The sequence below is a fragment of the Gracilinanus agilis genome, chromosome 2, assembly GCF_016433145.1.
Source record: "Gracilinanus agilis isolate LMUSP501 chromosome 2, AgileGrace, whole genome shotgun sequence".
NCBI classification, from domain to species: Eukaryota; Metazoa; Chordata; class Mammalia; order Didelphimorphia; family Didelphidae; genus Gracilinanus; species Gracilinanus agilis.
In genome coordinates, this window is record NC_058131.1 from 694,504,604 (window position 1) to 694,512,686 (window position 8,083).

At 43.7% G+C, this 8,083-nt stretch overlaps 1 pseudogene; it reads left to right on the forward strand.

Moving 5' to 3' along the window:
* Window positions 1–2,526: 2,526 nt before the first annotated feature.
* On the forward strand, window positions 2,527–3,081 carry LOC123236515 (annotated as a pseudogene).
* Window positions 3,082–8,083: the final 5,002 nt, after the last annotated feature.

Genomic DNA, 8,083 nt, shown 5'->3' on the forward strand with positions numbered 1-8,083 from the left:
AGTTACCCTAGAAATGGGGGGGGGTACACTATGAGGGGCTACTGGATGCTGGCGCAATTTGTTCCGTACTACGAGAACCACCTGAAGGATGTCAATTTCAAGGCAGTTTAAGAGTAAGAGGAGCTTCTGGGGGTAGCACAACAAGGCCTGAAGCTAAAAGTTAAAATGCTAAAATTTGGACCTCTAACTCTTGAACACACCTTCCTATTGATGCCGTCATGTCCTTCAAACCTCGTGGGAAGAGATCTTCTATGCAAATTGGCCGCAACCATCCAATGTCAACCGGATGGACAAATTTATTTACACATACCCAAGAGATCTCTGAAACACCATCCCATTTTATTTTTAGACACATGTAGTGAGGAACCATCATACCAATCAACTGATAACATCTATGAGGTTCCAGATATTCCAGATTATGTGTGGGCTAAAAATTCAAATGAGGTGGGCAAGATATTGTCAGTGGAACCAGTAAAGATAGAGATTAAAGAAGGCTTACCTCCAAGAATTCCTCAGCTCAGACTTAGTCAAGATAGAAGGAGTGAAACCCATCATAGAGTTTATTGAAGTAGGGTATATTAAAATATGGCTTTTCACAATACAATACACCAATCATGCCAGTAAAGAAAGCAAAATTATCTCCTGATGGGAAGACTCAATGGCGTTTAGTACAAGATCTCAGAGCAATAAACAACCATGTACAAAAGACCTATCAGTGGTACCAAGTCCATCATAAACCATTGCAGCCATTCCACCTGAAGCTGCTTGGTTTACTGTTCTGGACCTGAGCTCTGCGTACTTCTCTGTTCCCCTGCACAGAGACAGCCAGAAGCTGTTCGCTTTCTCATGGGAAGGTAAATCAATCTATTGGACTCGTTTGCCCCAGGGATTCTCAGATTCAGCTTCGGTCTTCTGCCAAATCCTACAAAGAGACCTTGAGTCGATAACATTCATTGACAGCAAAATGTATTTGTTTTAAATTCAGGGAAGTGTCTAGCACTAACCCTAACCCTAACCCTAAATTTGTCCCGATTTCTAACCATCCTAACCCTAACCCTAACTCTAAATCCGATTTCTAACCCTAACCCTAATCCTAACCCGATTTCTAACCCTAACCCTAAATTTGTCCCGATTTCTAACCGAAACCCTAAATTCGTCAGATTTCTAAACCTAAATCCTAACCCTAAATTCGTCCCAATTTCTAACCCTAACCCTAAATTCGTCCCGACCCACAAATGCACCCAGGGATGCCCAGCAGTTAGGACCAGGGGCTCACAAGGTGGGGGGGTTCAGCACAATGGGCACAGCGGGACCCTAATTCCAAGACAGCTGGTGCTCCAGGTTTTGCTTCCTCCCATTCCGGAAAGGCAAATTTAGGGTGAGGGTTACACGACTGGCTACATTGTTGCCCAAGTGGATTCATGACATTCCATTCCCCTCCCCCCAGCAGCAGAACCCACCTGCAGCAGCCCCCACCTAGCCCTGCCCTCCACTTTGCCCCGCAGGGCAGACTGAAGGCTCCTGGAGGCTGGGGCATGGTGACATGAGGGAGCAGGTTTCCCAGAGGTTGGGCCACCCTCAGAGTGGCCGGGGACGGGGTCAGCCCACCCTCCCAGCGCCCCTCTTGTCCCTGAGCTCTTTGTCAATCTGCACCTTCTGACGGCTGATGGTGAACCTTCTAGGCCAGTCCCATCTGCACTTCGGAAAAGGTAAGTAGAGGCAGGGGGAGCAGGCGCTTCTGAGGGAAATGCCTCAGGGGTCAGTGGACTGCTAGCCTCATTTTGATTAATCCATCTTGGATCACATTAACTTGAGGAGCACAAGAGGCCTGGGGCCACTTGGAGAAGTCTCTAAAGGAGAAGTGTGTCCAGCCTGGAAGAGATGACCCTGGGTTGCTTGGGAGCTGCCCTCCAGCTGGGGAAGTTCTTCTGGGAACAAGGAGAAAGGGGCATTGCAGAGCCTCGAGGCCTTCTACCCTAGGAAAGGATGCTAAGGGCTAACACAAAGCCAGGATCCACAGACACCCAGGGCAGCACTCTGGAGCCCAAGATGGCCCTTGGCTCTTGGGGATCCTGGCCTTGGCCTGAAAAAGGAGGCCTTTGAGAGGTGGGGTCCCCCTCAAGAACTGGCTAGTCAGCCACAATTTAGGGATCTCTTGTCTCAGACAGGGTAGATGGGGAGCCCCCAACCGAATGGGTGGAAAGAGCCTGTTTAGTGAGGATGCCCAAGGGCAGAGACAATTGCCCCCACTCACACACACCTCACTGTCTTCCCTCAGAACTACCCAAGCTGGGGGTGATGATGCTTCATGAATACAATTGGTTCTGACCTTAGGGTCTCTGAAGGGCTGCCCCTTATAGGAGAGAATTAGCCTTGTCCTGCTCAGCCCCAGGGTAAGGAGGCCATCTGGACAGCCCCTGGGGAAGGGGAGGGGAGGGGGGTCGCTGGGGTCCCTCCTGCTCTCATAGGCCCTTCCTCTGCCATTCTTGCCCTTCCCACTGGTGACCAGACAGGTGCTGAGACACAATGCTGTACAAATTGGTGGTGATAGGCAGCTGTGAAGTGGGCAAGAACGCATTGACCATCCAGCTGGTCGAGAACTGCTTTGTCCCCAGCGGACCCCATCAAAGACTCCTACAGCATCCAGCTGATGGTGGACGGGGAGCCCTGCCAGCTGGACATCCTGGACACCACAGGCAACAAGGAGTGCCAGTCCCTCACTCAGGGGTTCATGCACCTCTGGTAGGGCTTCCTCTGCATCTATGCTGTGGATGACACCAATTCCTTTATGGATGTCAACATCTGGGACCAGCTGTGCAGGATCAGACATCGACCATGTTCCCCTGGTCCTGGTGCCCAACAAGACCAACAAAACTGGTGACCCGGGAGCTGGGCCAGGAGGGAGCCAAGACCTTCAAGGTGCCCTTTGTGGAGACATCGGCCAAGACCAGGTCTGGTGTGGAGCACACCTGTCAGGAGCTGGTGGGAGAGGTTCGCCGCTTCAGCTTCCAGGAGCTCAAGCACTGCTGAGATGCTGAGCGTGACCAGGACTGCAGGTTCAAACCTTGCAAGGTAATGTGAGCCACTGCCTACACCAGAATCTCCCTAGGAGCCCCTGGCTGCATCTCCTAAGCATTTCTCCACCCAAGCTTTTTAGATTTTCATTTTTCCCTTTGAGAAGGAATGACTCCAAGTGACCAGCCCAGAGAAGATGCCCATCCACCCTCCTCCACAACCTCTCTCTTCCCCATCCCTCACCATCCTCCTCAGCAGTCTCCTCTCCCCTCCTGCCTGGGCTGGAAAGAGAGGCCTTTTTTTCTCTCACTTTCCTACTCATTCAAAGGTCACTATTTTTCTTGTTCTAAGATTGATCAGAAATAAAGGTTGCTGGTATGTTTATAAGTGTAAGTGTTGCTGATGATTTCTTGGGGGGCTCTGCTGAGAGCCCCTCAGAGAAATAGGATCTTTATCAGGGTCCCATCAAAATCAATCTAGACCCTGTTTTTATTCTTGTGGCCTGAAAATAGGGCCACAGGATGGATGGATTACCCAATCAAACCCCTCTGTGTGACTCTTTTGACCAAAACATTTTATTATTGGAATTATTATAATCTATATTTTTAAGATAGCCTCAAGTTTTGTAGTATAGATATAAAACCCCCTAATAAAATTCCATTTATAGAGATCCCTTAATTATAATAAGCCAACATTTAATGAGTTAATAGTTCATACCATACCCTCAGTAAAATAGTAGAAGCTGCTTTAATCTTTTCTCTCTGTCTCAAGTCTGAAGGACACAGCATGGCATTTCAAAACAAAATATTCTCACTGAATGGCTTTCTCATGCTGATTTTAACCCAAGGAACTTAAACGTTCTCATACTTTTGAAATATGTTGAAGCGTCTTTTTATTAAAATAAAACTTAGATAAAGTAGGGTGTTTTGGTAGCCTTGAAGACTGTTTAGACTAGTTATAATCAACATGTAGAAATACATTTTGTGTGCCAACTTTTATATAACTGGTATAACCTTGAGCTCTTTTCTGTTTAGGTTTGAAATGTAAATATTACCAGCATTTATATTACTGAGAGAGAAAAGTATAAAAAAAAATAATGATTTCCAGAAACTTCTCAAAACAGTTTCCAGAAATCCACTCTCTGACTCTCTTTCTAGGCTAAACTGTCACACCTCTCAAGATAACTATTTCGGCTGCCTGGCTTCTAGCAGGGGTCTTCTGTTTGGGGTTGGAATAATGGGAGTGCTGTGTAGCCTTGTGGAGAGAAAGCTGGGCTTGAGAGTTAGAAAGACATGGGTATTTTGGCTATGGGACCATGGGAACCCAGTGTCCTTATCTGAAAGATGTAGGGGGTTGGAGGATGATTTCAGGTAATGTCCAACTCTAGGATTTATTTCTGTGGTTAGATTGAAATCCTATGAATCCCTTGCTCCTGGAAGTTGAGTTTCCTTATCTGTGAAATGGGAATAATGACACCTGATTCACCTGGCTTTGGTCAGGCTAAGTAAGACGTTACACATATACAGAGGAAATCCTTTAGAGATCTGGAAGCCTGGTAACAGTCATTACTGGTCCCTCTGCAAATAACTAAGGTCCTAGAGAATCAACTGAAAAAAGTTGAAATAACTTTAGTGAAGTTGCAGGACATAAAATATATCCATCTAAATCACTGGCGTTTCTACATAATATCAAAAAAGGTCAGCAGCAGAGAGAAATTCTGTTTAAAATAACTTGTAAAGATTGAAATTAATATTCAATGCCTCCAAAGTATGATATTTATAAGGATTTTATTTAAAAAGCCCTGGGGAAGAACCTCACTCACCCTTCACCACAGCGCCTTCTCTCCAAAAAGCCCTCGACAACACGCCCACCATCACCATATCAAAAACAGTCCGCGAAACCCACAACCAATAGGAAAAGGCTAAAGGCCCTATGGGTATGGTGAAAAGGAGTTTGGGTAATATAGTTTTAAAGGGAGTACAAGGTATTTTCAACTTTACAAACTATAGGGGGCATCTGGGTGGCTCAATGGATTGAGCGTCAAGCCTAGAGACAGGAGGTCCTACATTCAAATCTGGCCTCAGATACTTCCTAGCTGTGTGAACCTGGGCAAATCACTTGATACCCATTGCCTAGCCTTACCACTCTTCCAGTGTCAAGCTAATATATGCATGGTGGTTTTCTATTTAAATAATTGTTTTCATTACACATTCAGCCTAACAGAAGTAATTGGATTGCCAATAATTTTATTTCGTATTTGAAATCCAAAATACCATTTATTTTTTCTTAATTTCTGCTTTATAAGAATTTTTGGGAATACCTTATATAGGAAATGACGCTAATTATAAATGATTTCTAAAGAGCAAAGATATTTTTTCTTTCCTATATGAACCCCTCTTTAGATCTGGATGCCATGAAATGATGAATTAAGGCATTCAAGAATAAGGTTAGAATTTTTAAAAACTTAAGTACTTAATTGGACATATTGTCATTAAGCAAATGATAACTTCTTGTTTCCACTTTTAATGTTTGTTGTGTTAGTTTTGCTTGTAGTTTCAGATTAAACAAAACAAGAATTACCTATTTTACAGCTCATGTCATCTATTTCTTATTTGATCACGAATTCTTCCCTTATCAATAAACTGATCTGAAAGGCAAATTATTCTATGCTCCCTTCATTTGTTTATGGGATCACACTTTAGGGCTAAATCATATGCCCATTTAGACCTAATTTTAGAAGGACTTATGACAGTAGATTGAATTGTCAGTTTGAGAGCTGAGAGTGAATGTGGTTTCTGTGATACATGGTATAAGAGAGGAAATTACGAGACTGGCCCTAAATTAATTTTATCTGATTCAAAGTAGTAGGGGAGAATGATGGAAAAATAGGAGAGATATACTTTCCTCACTACTCCATTTAGCTTGCTATTCTCTGGCCAGCATTAGAGGGCCCTATCCATGCTCACTGAGAAATTCTGCCAGCAACAAAACTAAAAGAGAAGAGCTTGGATATCTGCTCTTGCCTTGGTTTACCATACCTTTTCTCTGCCCACTAACTCTCAGAAATATAATTTGAGGAGCCAAGCATGTCTTTCTGTTTTACCCATCTCATGATCTCCTGACTTTCTTGGTGCCTTTTTGCTGCTGCCATTCTATCCTTACTTCAGTGGTATCATTTATGTAATCCTTACCTGAGTAAAGTTCAGAATCATGCCAGGTATGCTGCCTGAAAAGGGGAGAGGGTTAATTTCCTTCACACAATAGCAAGATTGGAGCTACATCTTTCCACATAGCCTATGTTCTTAGTTTCCCCACCCAGAGTGTATTCTCTGATGTACAACAAGCTGGGAGATCCGACTAAATCCCTTTACACATTGCTTGCATTCATAAGATTTCACCCCAGTGTGGATTCTCTGATGTGCAGCAAGACTGGAGCTGCTTCTGGATGTTTTCCAACATTGCTTGCTTTTATAAGGTTTCTCCCCAGTGTGGATTCTGATGTCCAACAAGAGCAGAGCTCTGCCTGAATATCTTTCCACATTGCTTACATTCATAAGGTTTCTCCCCATTGTGGGTTCTCTGATGTACAGCAAGACTAGAAATCTGCCTAAATGCTTTTCCACATTGTTTGCATTCATAAGGTTTCTCCCCAGTGTGGATTCTCTGAAGTATAACAAGCAGGGAGTTCCGCCTAAATGTCTTTCCACATTGCTTGCATTCATAAGGTTTCTCCCCACTGTGGATTCTCTGGTGTCCAACAAGACCAGAGATCTGACTAAATGCCCTTCCACATTGCTTGCATTCATAAGGTTTCTCCCCAGTATGGATTCTCTGATGTACAGCAAGCTGGGAGTTCCGACTAAATTCCTTTCCATATTGCCTGCATTCATAATGTTTCTCTCCAGTGTGGATTCTCTGATGTACACCAAGACTGGAGCTGCCCCTGAATGTTTTCCCACATTGCTTGCATTCATAAGGTTTCTCCCCACTGTGGATTCTCTGATGTGCAGCAAGACTGGAGCTGCCCCTGAATGTTTTCCCACATTGCTTGCATTCATAAGGTTTCTCCCCAGTATGGATTCTCTGATGTACAGCAAGCTGGGAGTTCCGACTAAATGTCTTTCCACATTGCCTGCATTCATAAGGTTTCTCCCCAGTGTGGATTCTCTGATGTATAGGAATGTAGGAGCTCCAACTAAATGCTTTTCCACACTGCCTGCATTCATAAGGTTTCTTCCCACTGTGGATTTTCAGATGTACAGCAAGACTGGATTCCTCTTTAAATGCCTTTCCACATTGCTTGAATTCTCTCAGATGTACAGCAAGATTGGATTTCTCTTTAAATACCTTTCCACATTGCTTGCATTCATAAGGTTTCTCCCCACTGTGGATTCTCTGATATTCAGCAAGACTGGTCCTGTGCATAAAAGTCTTTCTGCCCTGATTACTTTCACAATTTTTCTCAGTGTGCATACTTTGATGTTCAATATGAAATGAATTTTGAGGTGCAACACAAAATTGTCTGAAAGCAAAGTTATTGAGACTATCACTCATGAATCTTTGTAGGTCCATTTCTTTCAAAGGGCTCATCTCTGTTGGATTCACCTTCATTTCAGGTCTGATCTCTCCTTCTAAAAGAAACAAACAGGGGGCGGCTGGGTAGCTCAGTGGAAGTCAGGCCTAGAGATGGGAGGTCCTAGGTTCAAATTTGGCCTCAGATACTTCCTAGCTGTGTGACCCTAAGCAAGTCACTTAACCCCATTGCCTAGCCCTTACCACTCTTCTGCCTTGGAGCCAATACACAGTAATTGTAAGCCTGTGTATTGGAGCCAATACACAGAAGGTAAGGGTTTTTTCAAAAAATAAATAAAAAAATAAAAGAAACAAACAGTAAAACATACATGTAGAGCAACATATACACATATATAACTCCATCTCCTTTCCTCAACTCTCAGAACATAAACTGCTTTATATTCTATTTCCTCAAGAAGAAGTCTTCCAATTTACATAGGTACAATCCATCCTTTAAAAATGCCATGACCTCAAAGCTAAAGAACAATTTAAATAA